This window comes from Parasteatoda tepidariorum, chromosome 5, assembly GCF_982258835.1.
Source record: "Parasteatoda tepidariorum strain Cologne lab strain chromosome 5, Ptep-v5.0, whole genome shotgun sequence".
Taxonomy (NCBI): Eukaryota; Metazoa; Arthropoda; class Arachnida; order Araneae; family Theridiidae; genus Parasteatoda; species Parasteatoda tepidariorum.
Genome location: NC_141759.1, coordinates 101,981,295 through 101,987,294, shown reverse-complemented (window position 1 = coordinate 101,987,294; position 6,000 = coordinate 101,981,295). Strand labels below are relative to the sequence as shown.

General features: G+C 27.7%; 1 long non-coding RNA gene across 1 annotated transcript in view; it reads right to left on the bottom strand.

Moving 5' to 3' along the window:
- Nucleotides 1-366: 366 nt before the first annotated feature.
- Nucleotides 367-6,000, bottom strand: part of LOC147809914 (uncharacterized) — a 44,081-nt gene continuing 38,447 nt past the window's right edge. The window contains exons 6-7 of the long non-coding RNA XR_015433884.1: nt 5,405-5,503; nt 367-1,652 (exon numbers count right to left, since the gene is read on the bottom strand). This is a non-coding gene — a long non-coding RNA (uncharacterized LOC147809914). The remainder of the gene's footprint in view (nt 1,653-5,404; nt 5,504-6,000) is intronic.

Here is a 6,000-nt window from a genome sequence, read left to right as displayed (position 1 = left end):
ATTTTTGTGATTAGTTTTTATGCTAGTTTTTTAATTGTTAGCTTAATTTTTGTTATTTATCCTTTATTAACTTGTTTTTTATATATTTGTTTTTTTAGCTATCCTATGTTAATTTGTATATTAGCTCATACAACATTTTTTAAAATTGTGGGTATTATACAATTTAAACACTTCCATCTTATTTTAAGATTGTCAGAGACTTTCACTCGGTTGAAGAGTGGAAAAATTATAAATATAATATTATATATACTTTACTTTAAACTTTACTGATAGTAAAAAAAAGCATTATAATTTTTATTGTATCATTTCGAATATTTGGTGGCACACAAAAGTGCTGCGGCACATTAGATGAGAATCACTGGACTAAAGTATTGCTGTTGTTCCTCATTAATAAAAATGAGCTTAAACGATACTGGTTTCGTGTTTTGGACAATAGAGAATGGAATGACAGCGATAAAATAATGCGAGTTATTTCGAGAAACTAAAAATATGTAGTGTGTTTGAAAACTAATACTCAAGGTGTGGAATCGATTACTGATGAAAAGTTATTGATTGATAATGTGCTGCTGTTTTCTAATCTGTATGATTTCTTAACATTCAACAATTTATAAGTTAGCTTATTTTATATTCTACGTATTTAACTTATCCCTTATTTTTACGCACATAACTTTTTAAGCAATTCATATTACTTTTATTTAAGTGAAAATATCTTTTACATTACCTTTAATCGTTTAATTTACTTACAGCTTTTACACAATCGTATCTTTAATTTTTAACTTTAATAAACTTATAAGAGTGAAACTAGATTTTTATATTAATGATTATTTGTACGTAGCATTAGTAATTTATGCATATCTTATAGATTTAATATGATGAGTTAAATGTAACGCATAAAAATATAAGTTCTTTTACACGTTTATTTTTTTCATATGCACTTCTTAGCATTACTGTGTTTATTCGAAGTATATTTTAACGTTTTATGCGTTGCTTTTACTTATTTATAAAAATTATTCGTTTTAATTATATTAATCTTATACTTTTTTTTCCCCGTTCACTTATATGTTTACTTTACGCGTTATTCATAAGAGTTTTTTTTAATTAGACGACTTTATAATTGTGGCTGAAACTTTAAGTAAACATTTACTTCCGCGTTTTAAACTAAGCTTTTGAGTCCTCTCATAAGAAATATGTTAAAAAAGTGATACTTTTGTCTCTATTCAACTAACTAACAATATAAATCTATATTTTTGCGATGATATTGTTTAACACCATACTTCATGTGTTTGGGATAAAGGAAGAAACACACACGCAATGCATTTTAATTACATTCACGAAGATAACCTGTAAAATAAGAACTTTTTGTTAAAGAAAGATAACTTGGTCAGCCATTACAGTTTTGTCTTTAACGTACATGGAAGATGATCTTGCTGATTTCATCAGTCATTCAGTCTTTACTCAGATCACGCGGGGGTCATGACTCTTTCAATCGCTTGAATTTCATCTATATCATATTGATCTATCATAAACAGGAACAATGCAGACGAAAGTATTATGCCGAGGATGGTATACATGGAACAGTAAAATGCCTCCCAAACAGATTTGCGACTCGTCGGTACCAATCTCTAATCTACAAGTCTATCTGTCTTTAGATCCTGCAATAAAAAGTACACTATTATTTTTACCTCGTCAATACATGTTCTCACAACTCTAAGTGAAACCTCACGAGACCGCCATAGTCTCGTTTATAGTCATAGTTTCTCGACCGCCACTTTATCAAAGGCCATCGTCTAATTTTTTCCCCCTCTATCATAGTTGAAGAAGATCTGAACTTAGATAACGAGTGTGCCAGAAAAATTCTGAACTTTACGAAGAATAAAAGACACACACACACAAAAAAATAAGGAATATATTTTTGGAAGATCATACGTATACGAGACTACATTAAAAAAGGGCAAACTTTAAATTTTATTACAAAATAATAAAATATACTACTTATAATTTCTGAATTACCTTATTTTAGAACAAAGCATTTTAAAGTTTCCAGTTTAATTTTATCAATTCTGAACTGCATAGAGCTAAATTAACGGTCGCTTCTAGTCGTAAGGGAGACTAAATATAACAATTTGTGATTAAATGTGTAAATGGTGGGCTATGTATCAGCTACGTAAAGGTACCCCACCATGGAATCGAGTTAACATGTCTTGTATACAAGTGAATTGAAATAGTATTTTTGTAGTGGTAGACACACTACATTAAGCTATGACGAAAGTTAATACTTTATTAAATTTTAGTCAGATATGAAATTAAAACTCTAAATATTAATGATGTAGAACCTTGGTTGTCCTAATTATCCACAAAGACGTTAAGCGACAAGGTATAATTGCCAACTTCCTCAAAATAAAAAAATTTGCAAGATTTTACAAATTATACAATAAAAAGATAACTATTTAAAAAACAAAATTCTAAACACATTTCTAATTTCAAGCATTAATAACATTTATTCAGACAATAAAAACATTTTTAGTAAGTTGTTCATTCTTAGATATAATAAGTTCTCTTTCAATTTAAGAGACTTTTTAGCAAATATTCCTTTTCTAGGTTTTTTTCCTCCCTTTGATAAAAATGGGAGACGTATACATTTATAATAGTTTAGAGGATATAAAAATAGGGTAAGCCTACACCAATGGGAGGACATTCCCCTTTAAACATTAACTTCAATGCTGTATCATCATAATTATAATTTTGGTTCCCGATTAAGGTTTCTCAGTTAATAGTGTAATGTATAAAATAAATAAAATCAAATAAGTAAAATAAAAAGTAAATAAAAATCAGTAATGGATAAATAGATTTATAAATAAATAAATGGATAAATAAATGATAATAACTTAATAATTTAAATCCTTAGCAATAAAATAAATGTCATAGTAAAATAAGAAACAAAGCTGCAAGAAAGGAGATAATAAAGGACGAATCTATAAAATAAAAGAACAATTTTTTAAATAAGTCCCCCCAAAAAAATGATAAAAATCCTTAAATTACTAAAAATATTGAACAAATAATCTGTATTTAATTGAAATTAAAACATATTCAATCAACAGACAAAGTTTCTTAAAAATAGAAGGAGGAAAAAACAGTAAAAATGTAATAAGTAAAGATATTCTATTTATAAAATAATAAAACGAAGAAGAAGAATCATAAAGCAAAATGGATAAATAGCAAAATATTAATTACCTAAGACAGAGGTCGCCAAAGTGGTCTATATAGACCCCCAGGGATCTATTTAACAAAAGCGGGGGTCGATTTGAGACAGGGAGGCGAATGGGGGTCGATCCGAATCGGAAGGGTCGATTGTGGGTCGAAAGAAAAAACAGTTCTAAATACGCAAATCACACATACCAAATTAAGAATATAAAATTTGTGAATTTTTTTAATAATTGACTCAATATCAGTTTCTTTATAAAACATAAATTAATAAACGTAAATTGGGGTGAAACAAGTATTTACGTACCACCGCGCAGTGGCACGAACACAGCGCAGTTTATAAGTCATGCATATGTGCATTTGTCCAAATGTCATGTGTGACGAGCATTGACGTTACAAATGCAAATATCATACGCAGTTTCAGCTATCTTTGCAAACTGCGTTGAATATTTGCAGTGTCATTATTAAAAGTTTTATAGTTTTGGATAATTATTGTTTCGATAAAACCATTCGTTTGGTTTAGATATCAATTTTAATTATCAATGTCCAAAAAAGAAGGTAAGCATTAATAATATGGATTAGTACAGCCCGCGACAAAACTATAGCACACTTTGTATTTTTTTGCGAAAATTACAAAATTGACCAATTTTGACGAAAATTAAAATTGACCAATTTTGAACCCAATATAGCGAACCTTGCAAAAAAACACCAGGCACACCCATCTCATTGATCAAGAAGCAGTAAATCTTTAGTTACTTATTATATCTACTTATGCATAATTACTTATTATTTAATAATAAGGTATTTAAATTTCAATATTAATATATTTTTCATGAAACTATTGTTACTCAATGTACTATTACTTTAATAAATGTTTAAAATCATAAAATAAATGTACAAACACAGTATCTATTAGAGTTTTATTTCAATTAACAGAAAATTACTTTTGTGGGGGGTCGATGGAGATTTCGAAAAATTATATAGGGGTCGATGATCGAAAAAGTTTGGCGACCCCTGACCTAAGAGAATAAAATTGTGAAATTAAAAAAAATTAGAAATCTTATTTTAATGATAAATATTAAACTAAAGAAAAAAAAAATAAAAAAATAAAAATATATAAGTTAATTGAAATTAAGCCAAAATTATAATTAGCTAAATAAAACCAAATTATAATAAAAGAAAGATTTATTAAAATCATCTAATTAACTAATACAAAACAAAATTAATGATTATAACAAAGAAAAGAAAATAATAAAATAAATGATTATGTATGATTGCGAAGAGAAAAAAAAAATCTCAAAACATTGGGGAATCAAAAATGTGTCACTTGTAAAAAGAGAAAGCTGCAATTTGCTTCATAAAAAAAGATATCTAATCTTAACAATAAATAATGCTCTTCTCCAATTCTCCTCCTAATAATAAAGTATGTATATGTATAAACAATATTTTGCTTTTATTTTCTTATAAAAGCAGATGAATTTTAAAGAAAGCAAAATTTAATTTTACATCAGGTAAATCACCTCTGAGAGATCAGAAATCATGCAAATAAATTTTTGTTTCCTTAATAGATAGCAAAAGAATAAGCATAGCAGACGATAAAAAAACTTTTTGTTCCTAATAAAAATGTACTTGTCACAATAAATTAAGGATAATGCAAATTGAGAAATAAAAGTGGATTAAAAAAATACTTTTAAGATAGAAATTTTAAATTCCTTAACTCAGACATCCAATTGACAACACTCCAGCAACGCTTAACTAGAATCTCATGGATACACATAAGATCAAGGTGCTTATCCAAATTTTTGAACAAAAAACAAACATTTCTTAAGTACTTTTCAAGCACTCAAAAAAGTTTCCTAAACTCTTTAGTTTTCTAAAAAAATATATGGGGATATTTCCGTATAGTGATCTGTCACACCAGCTACAAGCGTCAAGGTGTCAAATATATTTTAAACTAACACATTTTTTTTTAAAAAGAAAGATAATTTGTCTTAAAAGGGGACCAATATAAAATCATTCAGCAATCCACAGCTGATAGCTAATAACTGATATCGGTTTTAAATTAAGTTACAAAGAAGTTAAAATACCACATCATTAAAAAGAAATCAATAAACAAATTATAAAAAATATTCTTTTAAAAAAAATAGAATTAATGCTAATTTGAAAGCAATTAAAGGAAAAAGAAATGAATGAAATTACATACTTAAAGCAAAGAATAAAACGGCAGAAGATGCCAGAGTTGCATGACCACAAAGGTTAACTTCACAGGTTGGAGTAAACCATGCCAGACCAAACTCATTGCCTAAAGATAAAAAAAAAAAATATATGGAAGAAGAATAAATAAAATGAATTTAAAATCTTTTTCAACATTTAAATATCTTTTATAAATTACCATTAAGCACAGGTATTTCAATTCAAAAATAAAATCTATACAAATTATGCAGGAATATTGTATACTACAGTGATTAAACATGTCTAGAGAATTGTTTAAAAAATGAATGACTTGGAGTACTATTATACCTTTATATTTATTTTTACAGTGTCTGTAAACAGAGCTTCAAAATGAACGTGGTTTATTACTACAGTATTAATCTCATTAGTTTTGTAACAGAACCTTGAAAACTCGAGCCTGCCTCGGGATGGTCCTCCAATAATAACAGTTTTAGATTTTAAACTCCCAGTATTCAGTTTTTAACTATTTAACATCCTACTCAATATCTTCCAACGAGCTGTGATAGCTCAGGAGAAAAAGGAAATTCGCCTTCCAATGAGGTTAACCGGGTTAGAATTCCGCAACCG